The following is a 22,054-nucleotide window of genomic DNA, read 5'->3' as shown; positions in this document are numbered from 1 at the left end:
GATAGGTGTGGTGAGCTCCCCTTCCTGTTTCAGTCTGCCTTAACTACTGCTTCCAAATCTGAGAGCTCTCACTCCCTACCCCTGCTGACACGTGATCAGGGATGCCATAAAGCACCACAGCACACCTGTGCAGACAGGTGTCCAGAAAAAAAACAAGACCCCCTATCCTCCCTAGGAGCAATGTTGACCGTGAGAGAGCTGATGAGCAGCAGTGTTTCATCCTAATGGTTTGTATGCATCTTTTCTGTATTTTATTTCATGTTATACATGTTTTTGGTTAGGAATACCCAAACAATGAGGGAAGGATGGGCATGGGCAGCCATATTAGGAAAAGCCACGGAGGCAGGCAACTGAGGATTTGCTTTCAGTCAGAGTAGGCTGAAGTTTTGCCTGCTTCTCAGAGTGTGGAGAGCTGATGACTGTTCTCTCTGAGTTCTCCTAGAGTTCTACTGGGGCAGGAGTTACTCTGCAAAAGCCCTGGGCTTCTGCAGCTGATGAGGTGAAAGCAAGTTTTGCCATTGGCTTGAATGGAAGGAGGAGCAGGCCCCTGCCTTGGAGTTCTAACAGCGGAGGGGAATCCAAGGCTCAGCTATTTAGGTGCTAGCAGTACCTGAGCACTGGTGACAGGAGGAGGGTTTAACTCACTGCAGTCTGACTAATTAGCTCTAGGGTTCAGTTTTGAGTTTAGTGCTCATCTGTTTTGTTTCCATGTTTTCTTCTGTAATGGGTCTGTTCTGTTCTTAATGCTTTCATATATTGGTGTAAATAAATCTGTCTTATATTTGTTGCCCTATGTGTGATGTTTCTACTGTACCTATTTTGGTCTGCCTACAGAATATGTTAATTTACAGGAATGGATGAATCAGGGAAACATATGCTGCTACCATGTAGATAACCAAAAAGGGGGCCAGTGAGAGTCCAGGACAGCAAAGAAACTGTCAAGGAGACTTTCTAGTGGGGGGCATACAGATCATCGCGACAAAGCTGATGATCATCGTGAGTCATGAAAATAACCTAGAAACTATTATTTGGATAATTTGCAAAAGGTACTTTGCTCTATCTTCGTCATTTGTACGAGTTCTTTTATTTTCTCAGCTTCTTCTTTGACTCTTTTCATATCACTGTCAGAGGAATGTTACTTTTAAAAGGAAGTATTTATTGGATTTTTAAAATACAGGTATTCGTGTACAGCACAGTCACCAGCTGCTGATCTCTCTTGCTGCGAGGCATTGGGAATGAGTGTCTGGACTTGTTGATTGGGCTCTCCCGTATGCAGCTCTGGATCATCCATATCCTGTTTGTCTGGATTTCATACATTGGCTTCAGTGTAGTGTGAGACAGGTTACTCAGCTAAACAAATCTGCAGGGTGGTATAATAAAGCTTTGAAAATGAGGGTTCAGATTCTGCTCTGTTTGCCCAAGATAACCCCAGTGAAGGCATTGTGACTTGAAACCACTAAAGTCCATGGGATTGCATTGGTGTAAGCGAGAGCTGAATTTGACCTGATTCCTTCTAAACCTCTGGGCTGGAGCCTGAAGCCAGTATAGAGTTTCTACTAAAACCTTACTGAGCAAGTATTGACTAAAAATCAGGGACCTCATCATGTGGCCCTATGTGATTTAAGAACAAACTTCTGCACACGGCCAGGATTTAAGCTCCCTTGTGCGAGGCACTGTACAAACACACGGAGACTGTACCCCAGCTGTGACGAGCTTGCAATCTAAATAGATAAGACAGTCAGGCGGGGAAAAGGAAAGATTATTTATTATCCCCATTTTGCCCCACATTTACTGGCAATTGCTCAAAAAGATTTAATCAGGATGGCCGAGTCACCACAGGTACTTTGAAAATATATCCCCCCACTACAGAATAAATCATTATTACCCACCTCATGTATTACATTTCGCCTGGGGGTGTCAAAGGGCTTTACAAAGGCGGTCAGTATCACAATCTCCTTTTTACGGATGGGGAAACCGAGGCACAGAGCGATTAACTGATTTGCCTTAAGGTCACACAGGAAGTCTGAGCCAGAGCTAATAACTGAACTCAGATCTCCTGAATCCGAGTCCAGAATCGTAACTGGGAGTTCATACTGTTTTGATGTGAGGGCATTGTAATCTAGTGGAAAAAGCAGCTTGAATTGACAAAAGTCATTTTTTTCCCATTCATTGACTGCAACGAAAAAATGGCCCAAAATGATTTTTTAGAAAGCAGTTTAAAAAATTATCTCCTGGACTGAGCTACCCTCTGTGCCTTATTTCTGCCATGAGCCAATTTTTGCAAGTGATTTATAAACCCCCCTTAGGTCTGGGGGTTTATAATGGAGATGCTGCCAGACCCTTAACTATAGCATTGTGCAATGCAACACTGTAATACAATGAATAATATTCATGAATCTGCCATAATGTTGGATATTATCACTCATTACCATTGTACGAAAGGGATGATTAAACTAATAGTTACTGAGAGACATTTCTGGTGACAGGAGGCAATGATTAGAATAAACTGACTTCAATATACATTTAGAACTGGGAATAATGGGATGTGGCAGGAAGCCAATAAGCGAACATGGCCCGCAGCTCTGATCAATGAATTACCTTTTCTTCCCTTTGCAGCAGTACATGGTGTTTAATGAAAAATCAATAGCCCCCTGTAATTCAAAACTGTAATCAATCGTTTGACCTGACGCTTTCCTTTTTTTCCCCCCTTGCAGGGAAGATGTCTTAGCCGACGACACAGTTCGTTTGCAAAGAGCAGTACTTCACAAGGCACACAGAAGGAACCTGACACAGGACCACAGCGATTTATACCAGCTGCAAAATATATGGAAAAACCTGTCCTGAGGAAGTACATTGGGTACGGCCGCAGCCTCCATCATCATGCTCCCTCGCCTTAGATTGGGAGATGACAGGAAAGCTCTTTGTTTTCCCGTCTCCCTCATACTGCTCACCGTGAGGAGTCTTTTCAGAGCTGGCTCCAGGGTGCTCACTGCCTTAGGCAAACTGGGAACTATTGGCCCCCTTTGCAGGCGGCAGCCACTCACGCAGCCAAGAGTCATTAAATGTTTTTGCTGCCTCAGGCGACCGCCTGTTCTGCCTGTATGAGAGAGCTGGCGCTGCCCCCCACTTATTAGCACAACCTGGCAAAGAGAACACCAGCTTTAAGAACAACTCTCCAGGGGATCGGCCTGGACTTTTCAGGAGTAGCTTGCAAACTGGAGATGGTCACTCTTGGTCGGTGCCCTGCTTAGGTTGTGTTGTGTGAGCTCAGATCGGGAGAGGCCTGTTATTTCACTATGAATATGTTCATTTTCTCATCTGACGTTTTGCCTTCATTAATAACGAAGGCTCAGAATCTATACTGCAGGGCTTCATGCATGTTCTAGTTCCTCGTTACATGCACAATGCCGTAGCACCATCCAGCTTGGAAGGGCACTAGAGAAACGTTTCACAGGCTGCAGGAGGTGTATTTTACAAGCAGTCATGACAAACGTTGGGCTGTTACAGACACGCCTCTGACGTAGCAGGTGAAGAGGGAAAAGTTACGGTTGGGATGGGGTTGAATACTTGGAGCCAGATCCCCCCTTGTGTAATCACTGACTTCAGTGCAGCTTTGCTGATTTATATTAGCTGAGGATCTGGCCCAGTAAGCCTGATTCTCGTCACGTCGGTGTGAATCAGAAGTCACATCAACTCCATTCTGAAACCAGTATAAAAGTGATGTGAGTGAGCGACTAACCAGGCCCCCTGTGTAACTTGGGATACACAGGACCATGCTTTATAACCAGAGAAGCACTGGACGGATTGTATACATTCAGACTGACCTAGGAGTACGTTTTAAAAGCCTGAACAAAAGAATGGAGGAACTCCCGTGCTGGAATAGACTCAGTCCATCCAGTCTGGCATCCTGTCTCCAGCAAGCACCAATACCAGGTAATGCAGAGACGAAGATGGAATTCCCACATAGTGTGCCTACTTATGTAATTCAGTATCACAGCAGAAGTTTCTTACCTGACCTTAGCTGGTGATCACTGTATGCCCTGAAGCTTGAGAATTGGTCTCTCTTATAATGCGTAATACTGTACATCCCGGGCCTTCCTGGGGATAACATTTACCTCACTGTGGGCCTGATTTAGGTCTCACACAGGTGTAACTGCATTGGCTTAAATGAAATTGCTCCTGATTTACGCCAGGCTAAATGGGAAGGAGACTCAGATCTGGTGTTTCAACAGCACCTTCTTCAAAGGACATAAAGAAGCTGATTAGCAGCAGTTGCAATAGCTCAAAGGGTAACTTGTTCCCATGGATCATTAGTAAACTCATCCCGTCAGCAAGTCCTGGAAAGGACATTTTGGAAGGCTACAGTTTTATTTTTAAATACTGGGGTATATCTATCTATCTATCTATATATAAAGCATGAAACACCAAACCATAGTAAAAGGATCAACTGGAGTTTTCAGACAAAGCGATAAGTAGAAGGAAGACTCTGTATCAAGGCAACCCTCTTTGCCCTCTATTTGCTTGATTCTGCTAAATTCCTTCCACCAAGTAGCAAAATGAAACATGGAACCATAGAATAGGATCATAGGAATCAGAGATGGCAAAGACCTATCAGGTCATTAAGATATTCTCCCTGCCATTGTAGGCTTGTTCCTAGCATTACATACACTGTTTTCTCTAGTCCACTTTTAAGTGACCCCTCTTCCCTGGTGAGGCCATTGGTTCTCACTAGAGAGAAGAGTTCCCTGGGTATTCAGCAGAAATGTACTCCTCCCTTTTTTTAAAAAAAAATTACCTCTTGTGCCATTCTAAACAATTCTCCTCTATTCTTGATCTCCTATCGGAGTCAATGCAACAAAGATAAATTAATTCAACTAAAACTTACTCCACTCATCCAGGCCATTTCCTGTTGGTGCTGAACATCCTCTGTAGATGTGCTGTGCAGTGCTGGTTTGGGCCATTCCTCAGCTTCTACATTTCTTCCCCTCATACTATTTGTTGTGGTGCACGGGGGGAAGAGAGCAAGCGTGTCTCTAGGGTTTGACGGATCCCTTCTGCTCCTGTGCCTGCTGCGGCCGCTGCTTCTGCTGCTTTGCCTCCTTGCTGAATGCTTAATTTCCTGGCACGGATACAATTCCCGTCCCTTGGCGGGAGGCTGGGCACATGAAGTATTGCCAAGTGACATTTCCCAACAGATCCTGCATGCCACAACTTTTGTTTGGTGTCGCATGCTGCAATGTTCTCCTTCACAGCAAATTGTGTGGGGCATTGCTTGGCACGTTTCAGATAGCAGGGTAGATGGATGGGACTTGTCTTAAAACAGGCATGGACCCAATCTGATTAGCCAACACACACAGATAGATACTGTTTTCCCAAGGGCTCTGGGCAGGAGTCGGGTTGTTACAGCAAATCTTATGCCATATCTGTCAACAAGTCTCTGGCCTTTAACAACTTTAATTCCTTGACATATATCCCTTGACGCATTCTCCAGATCCTCAGCTGGTGTAAATTGGCAGAACTCCATAGGTTGATTTATACCAGCCAAGGATCTGGCCCCTTAAATCTCTCTCCCCTTTTCTCTTTCATATGTTTATAGAAATGTTTCTGATTTGGGTTAAAATTAAGGTTCTTCTCTCTCCATCCTCCTTTCAACATTGCTTTGCCTTTAACGAACACTGGCTTTCGATGCTGCTTCTAAACTGCTTCTTCAATTTAAATATCTGATATGGTTCGAAGAATAGCTGCTTGCATTTACAGACCAATCTTGAGTTGTGTGGGGAGCGGTGGGAGGAAGCGGATCCTGTAGGAGGAGGAAGGGGGTCCTATGGGAATACATATTTTTGCTTTAAAATAGGGCAATCAGCCTAATGTACTGTATGTGTGAGGCGAGCAGAAAGGAAGGGGAGTTTCCCTTGTTAAATATTTACCATTGGCTTATAGATTTCTAAGCCTTTCTGTCCATGTATTGACTTGGATTCCAGGTGTAACACGGCGTGTACCCTAGATCTGTTGTGTACTGATTTGCACTGGTGTAAACTATGGCATGGTTTGGTGTAGGAGAACCATTCTTTAAACAGTATTGTCCTTAGGCCCTTCAACTGCAGGAAAGTCTAAAAGGCTGCTTTTCTGCAATGACTGTAGGGGATTCAAACTCTGGGCAGGAGGAGTGGGTTTCACCCAGAAAGAACATCCTCCAGAATAATCAGTTTGCAATATCTCTCCTTGCCCCTGGAGTTATTTCCAAAGTATCGCTAAGAGCTGAACCCTGCAATAGCAAAATTCACGTTTTGCTCTTCTTGATTGACTTTTAAGCACATACTTAGGGCTTTATTACCAGTTGAATCCAGAGGTAAGATTAGTGATGCAGGGGATTGGGATACCTCAGAGGCCTGGAAATGGGCTACAGTGCCCTTCGTTGCTAGCATGCTGGTTGAAATCGGGCCAGTTTGGTAGTGATAGTGCATCATTTAAATCGGATGGCTGCTGTATGTGAAATGCGTTGGTATTCTCAGTCTCACACATAATAGGCACTGGCCAGATTTACAAAGGTATCTAGGTGCCTAAAGAGGCAGATAGGTGCCCAGTGAGAAGATGCCAACCCTCCCTAATCCTTCTGATTTTTACATTATATTACAAAATTACTGATTTAAATCTACACATTTTGCAAGCCAACATGCACACACATAATATAGATATGTATGGGTGCTTGCAAAATTTGATATAATATGTAGCGTGTGTGTCACTTGGACCCAGCAAACAACGCTGCGGACACAGGAGGCGTTCTTCTCCACTCCCCCCGTGGCATGAACGCAGACTGTGCGGTGAGGCTCTCAGAGGAGGCAAGCCGGGGCAATTTTGAATGGGTTGGGAGCGCTGCTGGGATCACCACCCAAGCCACTGGCTGAGTACTGTGCTCCAGCTGCCTCATGTGGATCCACACGGGGCAGTTGGAGTGGAACATGTGGCCAGTGGCTTGGGAGGTGAATCTAGTGCCCCCACCCCGCTGACAATCGTTGCGGCTTGCCTTGCTGTGCAGTCTGCTAGGGAGGAGGTACTGGAGGGGCAGGAGGCAGAGCCCCAGATGTCCCGCAGAAATGATGAGCTGCATGTCATTCTAGGGGGTGCCCCTACAACTACCCCACCCGTTGCTTCCCTCTTCCCCCACCCCTCCCGGGCTACCTTGACAGTTATCCCCCCATTTGTGTGACAGATTAATAAAGAATGCATGAATTTGAAACAACACTGACTTTATTGCCTCTGCAAGCAGAGGTCAAAGGGGGGAGGGGAGGGCGGTTGGCTTACAGGGAAGTCGAGTGAACCACCATTCTGCACTTGCTCAGCCTATAGTTGGACTGCTCCTTACTACTGTCCAGGCTTCATGAGCCATGGCAGCAAGGGGTAGGCTGGGGTAGGTGCGACCACTCGGTGCTGCTGACTGGGAGAGCAGCCTGAGGCAGAAGCCTCCAGCTGATATGATATTCCAGGCAGGACTGAATCTCCATTACACAAAACTTAAAGACGAGAACGACCTGAAGTAATTCCTGTTTTTGTCCAGGCGCCCCCGACCGACCTCACCGAGGCAAGCCAGGAGCACCCACGGGACGACGACGGCTACCAGTCATACTGCACCGTCCGCAAGGCAAGGCAAGGGGATGCTGCTGTGTAGCACTGCAGTACCGCGTCTGCCAGCAGCACCCAGGAGACATACGGTGACAGTGAAAAAAGGCGAGAAACGATTTTTTGCCGTTGCTTTCACTGGGGGGGGAGGGCTGACGACATGTACCCAGAACCACCCGCGACAATGTTTTTGACCCATCAGGCACTGGGAGCTCAACCCAGAATTGAAATGGTTGGCGGAGACTGCGGGAACTGTGGGGTAGCTACAGTCGTCAGTCGCCCCTCCCTCACTGAGAGCAACGGCTGAGAATCGTTTCGCGCCTTTTTTCCGCGCAGACGCCATAGCACGGCAAGCATGGCGCCCGCTCAGATCGCCGCGGCAGTTATGAGCACCGTAAAGAGCACGCGCATTATCCTGCAGTGTATGCAGCACCAGACCTGCAAAGGCAGGCGAGGAGGCGACGGCAGCGACGGCAGGGCGGTCACGAGAGTGATGAGGACATGGACATCTAAAGCATCTAAAGCCAGGGACTGCAACCTTCTCCACAGCAGGACCCCCTTTTTCATATTGGCTCCACCATGAGGGTCCCTTTCCATCTAGCCAGGACCCTCCTCCCGTTTAGCAAAAAGGAAAGGACATGGTGACCCCCCTGACACCTGGTTGCTACCTCATCTGGGGGCACAAAGGCCAGGCAGAGACTCAGTGGCCTAGAGGTTCCCGTTGAGATTGGGATTTCATTGCGCTAGGCACTGGAAAAGCAGACAGTGAGAACTAGTCCCTGCCCCGAAGAGTTTACAAGACGAGGTTTATGGCTACACAGACAAAAGGTGGGAGCAGGGCCAGTGTAACCACTAGGCGAACTAGGCGGCTGCCTAGGGCACCAAGATTTGGGGGCACCATAAAGCGGTGCCCCCAATTTTTTTTTTTTACACTACAGTGGAGTCACATCTTACGCGGGGGTTAGGTTCTAAGGTCAGCGCGTAAGAGGAAAATCGTGTATAGTGAAAATTACCATAAAGTACAGTACACACAGTATACACTGGAACAGGGGTCCTCAACCTATGGCACACGTGCCAAAGGTGGCACGCAAGCCGATTTTTTTTTAATGGCAGGCTGCGGGTCCCGGCCACCGCTGAGCCCGCTGCCGGTCTGGGGTTCCGTTCACTCAGCTGAGGCGCTGCCGGTCTGGGGTTCCGTCTGCCGGCTCCTGCCAGCCGGGGTCCTGGCCGCCGACCCCACTTAGCCTGCTGCCGGCCGGGATCCCAGCCGCCGGGCCGCTCAGCCCGTTCAGCCCGCTGTCAGCCAGGGTCCCAGCTGGCAGCTCCGCTCAGCCTCCTGCCGGCCTGGGTAAACGGTCTGGGGTTCCATTCACCCAGGGTTCTGTCCGCCGGCCTGGGGTTCCGTTCACCCAGGCCAGCAGGAGGCTGAGCGGAACTGGCGGCTGGGACCCCAGCTGGCAGCGGGCTGAGTGGGGCCGGCGGCTGGGACCCCGGCTGGCAGGAGCCGGTGGACGGAACCCCAGACCGGCAGCGGGCTCAGCGGCGGTTGGGACCCGCAGCCTGCCATTAAAAAAAAATCGGCTCGCGTGCCACCTTTTGCACGCATGCTGTAGGTTGAGGAGCCCTGTTCTAGTGTATACTGTACTTTATGGTAATTTTCAGTATACACGATTTTCCTCTTACGCGCTGACCTTAGATTCTAACCCCCGCGTAAGATGTGACTCCACTGTATTCATTTTTTAAAGTTTATAATAAGCGATGATCCGGGGGCAGGGGAGAGAGCGGGGGGCGCAAGGTAGAAGTTTCACCTAGGGCGCAAAATATCCTTGCACCGGCCCTGGGTGGGAGACGGTAAATAATCGTGTCCCCCCTTTTATGGATGGAGAACTGAGGCATAGGGCGATTACGTGGTACTAATGAAAGCCAACCCTTGCAGCCTTTGCTTGCTACTCCTTGTCCAAGCTCAACGGCCGGTGGTTTTGTCTGAGTGAGGACTGCAGCGTTTGGCCCACACAGGTTAGCTGTCTGATTTATCCTGAAGAACAATGGCAACTCTAAAGGGTAAAGCCCGCCTTTTCCTACCCATTCCTTCATTTGATCCAGTCACACGGGCTACACCCCTCTGCAATGATCTAATTAGCTACTTCCCACAGCAGGGTGTGCCCTGGTTAGCATAACCGGGGGGCAAAAAAAAAAAAAAAAAAAAAAAATCAAGCAGGAAGAGAAGCAATGAAAGCACCAGTCTGGGCATTAAAAGATCATTCTGTGAACAGAGCCTGGGAGTTTGCAATAACACTGCAATCTTTTTCATGGCAGTTTGTCAGGCTGCTACTGGAGCAACTAGGAGCTCTCAAGCTGTGGTAAATATACTCTGCATCACGATTATGTAGCGGACTGTGTCGTATCCTGAGTTCATTTGCTAAACAAAAAGGGCCCGTTCTTCAGCTGGTGTAGACTGGCATAGCTCCGTTGATTTCAATGGATGGGGCTCTGGTGAGTTGCATCAGCTGGGGATCCGGCCCAAAGCGATTCAAGGGTTTCAGAGAGAGAGAACGTTGAGTCTGTGTTTTTACCTTCTGGTGGCTGAGTTCATTAATTGATTTCTATTTTTTTAAATTCACATTGTGTATTTCACTCACCAGTTATGTGCATGGCTATATGGAGCGACTGCAGCAGTCTGCTGTGGTGCAAGGAATGCCACATCATGTGAGACATTTCATCTCCATGAGTAACACAGTCGCTCTGGTAAATGAATACAGTTCATCCAGGAGAGATTCAGAGTTTTGACCGGTGTTGCTAGCCACAACAAATGTCATTGTCTCCCCCCTTTTTCTTGTCTTCCTGACACATTGTGGTTCCCCCCTTTTTCTTCTCCCCCTTTCCCTTAAGTAGAGCTGACACAGATCAATACCTTTGATGGAAAGTAATAATCAGGCCTATTAAGTGACAAAGGTTTACTCTGTAACAGCTGTGCTGGCGGGAGAGGAGAGCTTGTCTGACTAATGAATCATGAAACAATCAGGCAGTAGCCATTTGTGTTTAGATCTGTAAATATGGTGTGGTTCAAGTGCCAGACCATCTCCAGCACTCCAGCTGGGGGCACAGATGGTCCACATTCAGAGTAGCACAAGTATAAAGAAAGGGTTTTATTTCCCCCCCCCTTCTCTGTCCCATACTGCACCTCTCTGAGAAACAACTCTGCTAGCTTCAGGATAAACTTGTGTCTGTGAAAGAGAGGCCAGACAGCAACATGCATTCTTGTTTGCTTAAGAAAAAATTACCAGTACAATTCTCTTCTTCTACACACTACATAATGGGACTCTTTATTTTTATGGCTATACATGTGGTTTTTTGTGCCACATCAGCAGAATCTTACGCTCTTTTACACACCTCTTAATTCTCCATTAACAGATTTCCTACCTCCTTCTGCAAGGTACGGTACCCTTAGCTTTCAGCGTCTCCAAAACAATGGAATGGTGCATCAAGGATTCAAAACTCAAATCAGCACAGACCCAGAAAGAGAGAGACTGTGTGTGAATAACATCTACAGCTATTTTTATAACCCATTTCTCAGCTAGTGTAAATTTGCACGGTCCTCCATTGATTTCATCTGAGAATCTAGCCCTCGGTGTTAATTGTGCTAAAATACACATGACTCTCACCGTTACTTGTTATGAAAAGCTGCTGGTCCTAGCTGACTGAAGATGCTTCTAGGCTCCTCTTTCAAGAGCTAACATCAAATGCTTTTTCACCTACACAGAAATAGTACACACACAAGCTTTGTTTGGTTAACATAATCCTTTAATTTAAATGGATTCCTTGTTTTCAGACACAGGTTTTAACTCCGGTGACTATCAAGGGCCTGATTCTCCACTGCCTTTTATGCTGGTGGAATTCCATTAAAATTAATGGAGTTACACCAGCATAAAACTAGAGAAGTAACACCATGATGAGCCAGCCCCCAAGAGTCTCTATCTGATGTATCTGCACCACCAATGGGTTAATTTTCTATTGTATTTATCTTTTTGTACACTAGTGGGTTTATTCCACTAACAGCATTTCTATTTTTAAAAAAACCTGTGTAGTATTGCAGGGTATATTTGGAGGAGCATGCAAAAGTATCTTTTTTCCCCTCTCTGTTCCTTTGTATGCTCTTTGTTTGTACAGCGCCTTGCACAACAGGGTCCTGCTCCAGGCCTAGGGTGCAAAGGCACTGTGACAATACAAATAATAAATAATGAGACTCTATGTGACTACAGTGAAGATCAACCAGCAAGGGGAGCGGATGAGCAATTTGGGCTGTAAGCTCCTCTTCAAATCTCTGTGAAGATGACAATACTAGGCAACCTTTTTATTAGAGTCAGGCAAATAATGGATTTTTCAGTTTGCTGGCAATTCCAAAAAATTTGGGGGGGGGGGGGGAGGGAAGCATTTCAGGTTCAACCAAAACTTTTTTTAATTGGAATTTTTGAGCATATTAAAAGGTGGACAAAAACTGTTTCAGGTGAAAAAAACCATTTTGTTTTGATTTTGAGCATTTTAAAATAAAAAAATTAAAGGAAATCTCCACATACATTTCAAATAAAAAAATTGAAACATTTCCTTCTGAAAATGGCAAAACAAAACGTGTTCATTTTTCAGAACTTTGGGGGTTTTCTTCAAAACAAAGAAGTCAATGAAATCGACATGAATTTGCAAAATGTTTGGTGATGCTGAAGCTGCATTTTTGCAGAAAAATGTTTTGGTTGAAAAATGACTCACCGCTTTACCTGTAACATTGTTTTCTCCTCCTCTTTTTGTTTTGATATTTATTTATTTGATATTTATTAAATTAGCCAATTTCTCTGCTCCTTGTCCTCAGCTGCTGTTACAGTGGTAGTAATCAGCTCATTCAAGAGCTGTCCAGATACTGTGGAGAATCCAAACCTTAAGGGAAACATTTTTCAAAAGGCCGCAAATCATGCTCCAGCTGTGCCTGGCAACTCGGTCCATGCCAGCTTTGATCCTTTGCTTTCTTGCACCTTGTGTAGGTATTTGCATCTGTGCAAAGTGAGTGCAAAATGCTACTGCTAGTATAACTGAAATGGTGATGCTTTATGGTCACTTTCTCTTTTGCTTTATAAATAACTACACAGAAGACAAGACTGGACAATCTTATGGAGACCATTTTTGTCCATCATAATCTAGGTGCACACATGGTAGGTTTTGCCTATCTAAATTCTAGCTGCTCCTGATTTTGCACTCAGGTGGGAGACAACAATGTGATGGGAGTGTGTAAGTGAGAATGTAACAATTGCATTTGGAAATGCAAAGCTGTTCATGAGCAATCAAGAAGCCATAGGACAGGTCCTCCCTTAGTGTAGGTCAATTAGCTTCAGTGGAGCTCCATTGCTGGCCCTGTGCTTTGAAAACCTGGCTGTGGCTGATTAAACTGTTTTCAGTGTTATTGCTACTTAAGGCATAATTAACAGCAAGGGTCATGGGAAGCTCTTGGAAAATTCCAGTGTGGTTGATGTCCCAGTCATTGCAATTCTCCTGCTAGAGCTGTAACAGACTTTGATTTTTGGACTCCCTGGAACAGCAGGTTCAGATCCTGGCTGGGCTCCCTGATCCTTTCCAAGGTGGAACCAGTGGTCCTGATCCTCATCTCACTTACACCAGCATCACTCCATTCTTGTAAGCGGTGACACTCTGGTCACCCATGTGAAAGTGGAAAGAGACTCAATGAACCTTAGGTGTAATAAAGTGGTCATCAAAGGGTTAACTCTGTTACTCAAAGTATTATGGGTTGGAGCTATGATCCACCCCCTCCTCTACTTCCTGTTGAGTTGGTGGGTGTTTTCCACCATCTGTTTGCTGTGTAGGAAAATAAAGCAGCATGTTCCCAGCCTGCAGCGTTGTAAGTAGAGCTTGTTTCCCTTTGCAAAACCCTGAACTGTCCTCTATGGGGGCTGTTTGGAGGACACCTTAAAACTGAGTGAAGCATCCAGCTCTGTGGTGCTTTTCATGGAGAAGAGTGTTTGCTCCACGGTCTTTAGCTAAGATGTATGGACTAGCTGTGTCCTGCCACACCAGAAGTAGCTGCATTTTGTGGACTGGCTCAGATAAGAGAAGTCACTGGTCACCTAATCATTCTGTGACCACCACAATCCATCAATGAGCTTCTCAAAAATGAGTCAGAACTACAGAGAGGGAGATGTGTTATGTCCTCCCTACTGCATTGGAAATCCACATCAATGGGAGGGATGCAATATAAAAAAAATTGTATGGGTGGTGATAGATGGGTTACGGGCTGGAAGGGATCAAAGTCTAAGAGAAAAATTAGTCACTGAAGTTAAAAGGGCAGAGAGAGGATGAAAATATAAGAAAATGAGTGTAAGGAACTGTGCTGCTGAAAACTATGGGCCAGAGCTCAGGTGCTGTAAATTGACTGCAGTGGCGCTATGCTGATTTCCACCAGCTGAGCATCTGGCCTGTCTCTGTCAGCAGTTATGTGGTAGGTGGTTAGGTTTTGTGCAACACCTAGAACACAGGCAACAAGTTGTATGGTGTTTTTTTTTTTTTATTGGTGCTTGGATTTACTTCTGTGATTGACTCAGTTTAATTTTGAACAAAGTGAAGCAGCAATACTAAAACTGGGGGATGGGGGGGGGGGAAATGGAAATGAAACGCAGGATAATTTATGAAAGAAGGCAGCTTGTCACCTGGAATATTCTCTGCTTTGAACATGGAAACAGTTGTGTCACAGTCCCAGACAGGATAAACTTCACTGCAGTGTATTTAAAAACAAACAAACAAACAAAGCAATGAAACAACAAAACAGTCAACTAGAAACGGTGACACATTTACCCAGGTGAGTTCGAAGGTTGCCAATGTGATCCTATAAGTAGCTTGAGGGCTGCACCAATTTGCATAAAATGGAGCATATTACAAACAGCCTTGGGGCAAATTCTGGCCTCTGTTGTGTTGCTGAAAATCCAGAGAAACTGCAGGGGTGGATATATACCCTGTAACGGAGAGTAAAATGTGGCTTCTTTGTCCTTAATACAAAGGTTCAGCTTGTGGAGACTACAGATCCCAGAATGCAATGTTATATCTTGATTTGAATGACAGTGACCTAGAACCATATTAGCAGAATTCTGTGAACTCATTGTGGTCTGTAACCTGCCCTGTATGAAACTAAGTCACTGGCAAAAAAAAAAAAAAAAAAAAAACCCCTATGTTAATGCAGAGTTAATACTGCTTGGTTGTATGTCTTTGCAGAACGTTGAGCTGAGCAAAGCTCAAACTTCTGAAAACCAGAAAATGCAGAGTTAAGGCTGCCCATACAACCTTAACTCTGCCCTCTTTCAGCAATGCCCCAGTATGCCACATTAACACATCACACTTTTACTCTGCCAACCTCACAGTTCACCTCCTTTTACAACCCATTCACTGTCACCCACAGGATTCCATCTAACACTGTTCAAGGACTGAAAGGAAAATAAAAGTTGGTCATGCCACTTTCCCTTTGTTCTCCTGCAGGTCGCTATATTGGCAATTATTTCTCTATGTTCCAGGTGCGGTCAGTGTGTTAGGGGTACCTCCAGTAAATGAGGCAGTAGTTGGTAAACCTCAGCAAAATCACATGTTATCAAGATAGTGGTTGCTTTGCTTTATCTATGGCATTTTGGATCACTCAAGCTCATAAAGTAAGGCCCAGGGTCTAGATTCTGATCTCACACCGCTGGAAATCATTGATGTCAATGGCATATACCAGTCTAAAACTGGGATAAGTGATATCAGGCTCAGGCCTGAGGAATCTGTTCTAGATTTGGGTCACACTACATGTTAGAATCCATTCTCCCTTTCTTTTAGGGAAGGGTAAGAGAAAAACATCTTCAGGGCAAGGGTGGTGAATAGAATAGAATCGAATCGAATCCACAAGTGGAAAGTTATTTACTGATTGCAAGAACAAATGTCTAACTACTCCCCTGTCTCAAGTGGTGGAAAGTGAACTGTACGGTACTGGACTGAGGAGATATTTTGTCTCATTATTTAAACAGAGGAAGACTACGCTCCTGGTCACGCATGGAACAGGAGGTATATAGATCCATGCAGTGACAACAGGCCAGATCCTCAGCTGCTTTGGTGGCGATATGGTGCTTCACACCAGCTGAGGATCTGGCCCGATATGTCTGCCCCTGCAGACTCTTTAGTGTTGCTAGCTCAAGAAAGCCCGGGGGGGGGGGGGGGAAGGGGGGTGGGGAGGGCAAAAGTGGGTGAGTGTGGGTGACAGAGAGAAGGGAGGTTTTTTTTGGTTTTTTTTTAAGAGCTGTTATTTTGTGTGGACAAAAGAACAAGTTTCCCCAAACCCTAAGAAATACAGATTTTGAAGACTTCAACAATACTTCTATTCTTTCCAAAAATCACATTATATCCCACCTCATTTGAGCTATTGAATGGTTGTGTCATGCAAAGAGAAAGAGTGGAGGGGGGGAGAGCAGGGGGCAGGGAGACACCCAAACTGTCTCCACTAGATCAATGCAATCAATAAACATCACAGAGGTAATTATTCTCTGATTTAAAACTTCTCTCTCTCTCTGTGTGTGTGTGTGTGTTGTTTGCTTGCACTGACTAAAATGCTTGAGGCAAAAAAAAAATTAAAAAAAAGAGAGAGAAGTTTTAAACTTACATGAAAATAATTTCTCCGGGAACTTGTTTTCAACCCGACCCCCTTTTTATTGGCATAATGACTTTTTTTCTTATGAGCAGTGTTTAATTTTGCTTTTTGAAGGCACCTTCTTAGGAAGAGCGATCAGGGCTGTGCACAGCTGGCTTTTGAAAATTGAGTTTCTACTGAAACTTCCCTGCTATTATCTTGACAATCATATTATTATCAAAGCATGCAAATATTATGGATGACAATGAACGCTCACTGCAGGGAAGAGCAGAGCTTGGCCTTAAGTGGGAGGGGGCCCACTAACAATTGTGCCCCCTGTTGCAAAAAGCTATAATTTAATATTCTCATACTAGGAGCCTCCACTTTCCTTGGTCTGTATAAAGCCACTGAGTGCATTGTTTCCCTTTGGCCAAACCACAAGGGCTGTTCCTTGAATGTTCTGCAGGACTTCAAATAGAGGATCATGCTGATAATGGCTTCAGGGCAGGATTTTTTGTTTTGCCGGGGAGTAAACGATTTAACTGTTAAACTGAGCTAGGCCTCCAGCTTTTGAATAGAATTTTATTTCAAGGTTGCCGTAAACTTGCTCGTAGATCAATAGTTTTTCTTCCTCTGCAAATCTGCAAAATAATACAGACTAGGTAATATTTGAGTTGCTCTCTATATAGTAACCGTTAATTACGCGTTATGTGATCTGGATATTCCCCTCTCCCCCATATTTACTTCCACATCTAAAATAGTCTAGTATATGTCAGATAGTGTTCGAATATATCATTCTTAAAGGCACAACAAGCTTGGCAAGTCAGTCATTTATTGGATTTTAATGGCTCGCCTTATCTTTTTGGCAAAATAGGCTAGCGTGCATAGTGCAGCAGGAATCCCATGCCTTCCTAGGGAGGTTATCCTTCAGAATTCATTTATATTGTTTTCTTTTTTGAACCCCGTTTTGATTTGTAAATCAAACTATGCACAGAGACGAGATGATGATAAATTGAGCTAAATTGGCTACCGGATGAGTTCTGGTTTAGGATGGGGCGGTTTATTCAAATTCCATCCTCCCCCCGCCCCCATCCTGGAAATCTCTAGATTGAATAAGAATAAACCAAATGTGGTGAACCAGAGATCTTGTGCCGAATCCAGATCCCATTGAAATCAATAGAAAAACACCTTAGACTTCAGTGGAAGTAGGGCTTAGCCATTTATGTTATTGGAGAAAGATCTGCTAACCGATACTTCTATCAGCTGAACCCCGGGGTAAGTATAACAGCAGAAAGGTGAATGACTGGACATTAGTGGCTATGATTAAGAAATATCCTCGCTGTCACTTATGTACATACCAAAACAACAAGGAGTCTGGTGGCACCTTAAAGACTAACAGATTTATTTGGGCATAAGCTTTCGTGGAGGTTTTTACCCACGAAAGCTTATGCCCAAATAAATCTGTTAGTCTTTAAGGTGCCACCAGACTCCTTGTTGTTTTTGTAGATACAGACTAACACGGCTACCCCCTGATACTTGATATGTACATACCATGCACCTGAGAAGATATTAAGATTGCTGAGGCGACATTCACTAATAAACAGCATCTTAGAGCGTTGAGCACAAGCCGGAGATTCCCATGACCACAGGGGTCCTGACTCTTGTTCAACAGCCTGGTGGTCTGAACCATCAAGGTCAGAGTGCATCTATTGGTCCGTGCATCTATTGTCTGTGTTCGTAACTTAGTCTGGGGAAAGGGATAATCGTATCTGAGCCAATCTCCACCTCCAGGCTGAACCATTTGAAGCCTGATCATGAATTATTATGGCTAGATATTTATGCTGGGTGGCCATTTGGAGCCAGGGAAGAGGCCCCTTTTTCCAAATGCGGGTACATGGGGCGATGTGTGGGTTAAGTTAGCTGGGGCATCAAGGTTAACACCCTTGATCTTCCTTTGTTGAAAATTGTGGGATTTTCAGCATTCACAAAGCAGACCTCATCCGAAACCAGCATAGGAGCATCTGCATTTCACTGGGGCTTACTGAAGTGGAGGCGTGTGTGTGTGTGTGTGTGTGTGTGGCCACTCAGTTCAGTGTAAGGATAACATTCCTTTTATACAGAAAAGAGGGTCTCAACTAGTTCTGTGTGCATGTATCACAGATTACTGTAAACATGAACAAACACAGCACTTGGAGATGCGCACACAAAGATTAACTTATTCGACCTATATGTCGTTGGGGAGAGTGCTAATTTTTGCTGTGGGCTTCTGCCGACTCTATGAGAGAGAGAGAAACCTTGGACTGGATTCTCCCCTCATACATACCAGTGTAAATTAGGATTATTTCTTCTGAACTCAGTGGTACAATACCAGGTCAAAAGTGAGGTAAGTCTGAAGAGAGCCTGGCCTATAATACTAGAACAAGAAGACACACGTTGAAATGAAAAGGTGAAAAAAGGAAATGTTTTTTATACAATGCAAAATTAGCCTGGGGAACTCATTGCCACATTATATTATTGAGATCAAGCACTTAACGGGATTTAGAAAATGATTGGGCCTTGGCAACGGATCCTTAACTGCTGTAAATTGGCATAACTCCAATGAAGTCAATATACCATACTATGTATTCATCAGTGATAAATTATTTCTGTTATAAGGGATTTTAACAGGCTGGCTTGTTCCTCATAAGGGCCAGCCCGCTCTGTTCAGTTTATCAGACTCAGCTGAGAAGGGGTCAGGTGATCCCCATAAGGGTGGCAGAGCTCGGCTGAGAGAAGCTGTAGGTGGAAGCCAACTCCTGCAGTAGGCCCCGAAGCAGGGAGATTCGAGGATAGGCTGGGTCTTTTTGGGAACTGTAGCCCAGGGTGAGCAGAAATGCTTTTTGTTTGGATGTTTTGCCTAAGTTTTATGCTGAAGAATAGAACTGTGCAGTGAAAGGGAGTTGGGGGTGGAAAGTGGGTTAGGGAACAGCCTTACAGGAATATAAACTTTCATGCATCTGGGCATAAGCTGACTGCTAACTGCTTGGGGTCAGGAAGAAGCCGTTATGTGGTTACTTGTGCCTTCTGAAGCAGTTCATGCTCGCCAATGTTGGTGACAGGGCCGCGCGCTCAGAGGATTCAGGGGGCCTGGGGTAAAGCAATTTCGGGGGCCACTTCCATAAAAAAAAGTTGCAATACTATAGAATACTATATTCTCGTGCGGGGCCCTGCGGGGCCTGGGCCTCCCCCGGGCGGCCCTGGTTGGTGACGGGATACTAGACTAGATGGATCACTGTTCTGATCCCGTATAGCAATTCCTATGTTCCTGTATAGTACACAATGGGCGAAATTTAATCTTGGTGTTGTCTCATTGAAACCAGAGGAGTTTCATCGGGAATGAAGTTTGCTGGATAATTTGATGTTTGCCTCTACTTATGTGGCAATCTCTGCACATGACTTGGATTCCTGTTCTTTAACATCATGTCAGTCTTGAGGACTGCCTTTTATTACCTGCGTGACATGGGCGGCACTCAGCCATGGCTCTTTCTGATTTCCCTTTCAGGGTTGCCAACATTCCAGTTTTTCAAAACCGGACACTACATGCCCCTCCTGCCTGTCACTCACTTCCCCCCCCATCCCTGTCGCTCAATCCCCCCAAAGTCATTCACTGCCCCCCCGCCGCCCCCGGGACTCACATACTGCCCGCAGAGCTGGGCTGGGAGGAGCTGACGCAGAGCCTGCCTGCCTGATTAGCAGGGGGAGGTGGTCCCTGGAGTGAGGGGTCAGAGTGTGCTGGGGCCCTGGGAGGCTGAGAAGGTGGGACAGGCTGTCATGAGTGGTGAGCCCGGGCGCCGGTTCCTCTCCTCAAACACCACTTGCTGTCAGGATCCCTCCTCCTCCAGCAGCAGCGGCTCTTTCTGCCCTCCTGGAAGTGGAGGCCGATTGTGGTTACTGCAGTAACCGGACTTTTGGTGTCCAGTCAGCAGTACTGACCGGACTCTGCACAGGTCCCCTTTCAACCAGACTTTCCAGTCAAACATTGGACACCTGGCAACCCTATTTCCTTTGTGCAGTACCAGACCTCGTGTTAAACCAATGGGATTGCCTTCACTGTCACCCTGATGCCCATAGTTTTCTAATCTCAAGGGTAGGCTTCTGCAATGCCTATATGGCTTTCCTGAGAAAACTGTAGGTCTCCAACTTCTGCCAGTTTGTTGCTTCCAGCTGACATCATGCATATTTCACTCCGCTCGCAAGAGCCTTACGCTGGCTCCCTGTCACGGTTTGATTTTAAGGCCACTTTCCTGATATGCATGACAGAGTGTGGATCTACTAGACGGGTTGTCTTAGACCCAAGCGCTTTCCTTCACTGTGTGGTGCAAAGGGGAGCCAATCGGAAGTGAGCTGGGGAGAACCATTCCAAGGAGAGTAGAAACTGTGTGGAAGCCCCGCCTTGCCCCTGAAATGGTGGCAGCCCTTGCACATGATAGAAACATTCTGGGGCTCTGCAGGAACTCCGGGAGTATAGGCAGCCAGTGGAAGGCGTTTGGGAAACAGTCCATCCATAGGGCATAGTCCCTCTGAGGGCAGAGGCCGTGTGATCTTATGGATAGGGCGTCAGCATGAGACCTCAGTCTGTCAGTAGCCAATTGTGCGATCTAGTGCAAGTCACTTCCCAACTGCTTCCCCTCCCAAGTTTGTCCGTCTTGTCAGTTTAGACTGTGAGCTATTTGGGGCAGGGACCTGTCTCTCACTATGTGTCTATATAGTGCCTAGCACAATGGGTCTCCAATCTCAGGGAAGGGCTCTAGGCCCCACTATTGACATTAATAGTAAGGAAAGGGTAACTTTTCTTTCACGCTCCTGCATCCTGTTGAAAGCGTGTAACTGAATAAGAAACCCAGATATGTGGAGTATTTACTGCCATCTTCTGTATGTTGTCCACACGGATGTCCACTTTCTAGCCCTTCAAGCTACTTAGCAGTGCGCCAGCCCCTGACAATTCCTGGTTACTCCACAACAAAACATGCTACATATTGACTTTAAGTAAGCAGCAAAGGCCCTTGGGAATGATGGCATATCACAAACACCAGCTCAGAGCTGTTCGAACTGGAATGTGGATATGTGCCACCAGGACACGAGGTCCTATCCTGACTTCCACCCATTGCAACCTCATTGGCTGCAGTGGCATTGCACAAGGTGTAAATCCGGGCAGGATTTGGCCTGTAGGGTCAGAGCACTAAGGGCTTGATCCTGCACCATTGAAGTTAATGGCTTCAATGGGAACTGGAACTGACTCGCAGAAAGCAATAGAAACTATTGGCCCGGTGGTGCATTTTCCATTTGATATTCTGAAATACCAATAGAAATAGCAAGTATTAAAATGTTTCCTGCATTCTGACACCAGGGTGATTAGCGTGATATAAGCACCTAATCAGGTAAGACTCAGGAGAGAGCACTATGCAAATATGTCGGGAGCACATTACAATTTTAAGCTGAGAGGAAGTCTGGTCTATTCCTTACAGCACAGAAGTGCGGGGGTCAATAAAACTTAAGTAGGTGCTTAAAGTTAAGCGCTTGCTTAAGTGCTTTGCTGAATAGGTTCCTGAATCAGTGCCTCAGTTTCTTCATCTGTATTATGGAAATACTAATTCTCAGCTGTCCCACAGGAGTGTTGTGAGAATTAATGTGTGTAAAATGCCTGTCGACTATTGGATGAAACGAGCTGTGTAAATGCCAGCAAGTATCTTAAAACTTCTGAGCAGCTATGTACACTGCTGCCAGCATGGAAAGGGTTAAATGATACGTCACTACTGG

Source organism: Terrapene carolina, unplaced genomic scaffold (genome assembly GCF_002925995.2).
Source record: "Terrapene carolina triunguis isolate 2854851 unplaced genomic scaffold, T_m_triunguis-2.0 Scaffold136, whole genome shotgun sequence".
NCBI lineage: Eukaryota > Metazoa > Chordata > Testudines > Emydidae > Terrapene > Terrapene triunguis.
The sequence above is the reverse complement of the archived record's forward strand: the minus strand, read 5'-3'. Positions refer to the sequence as shown.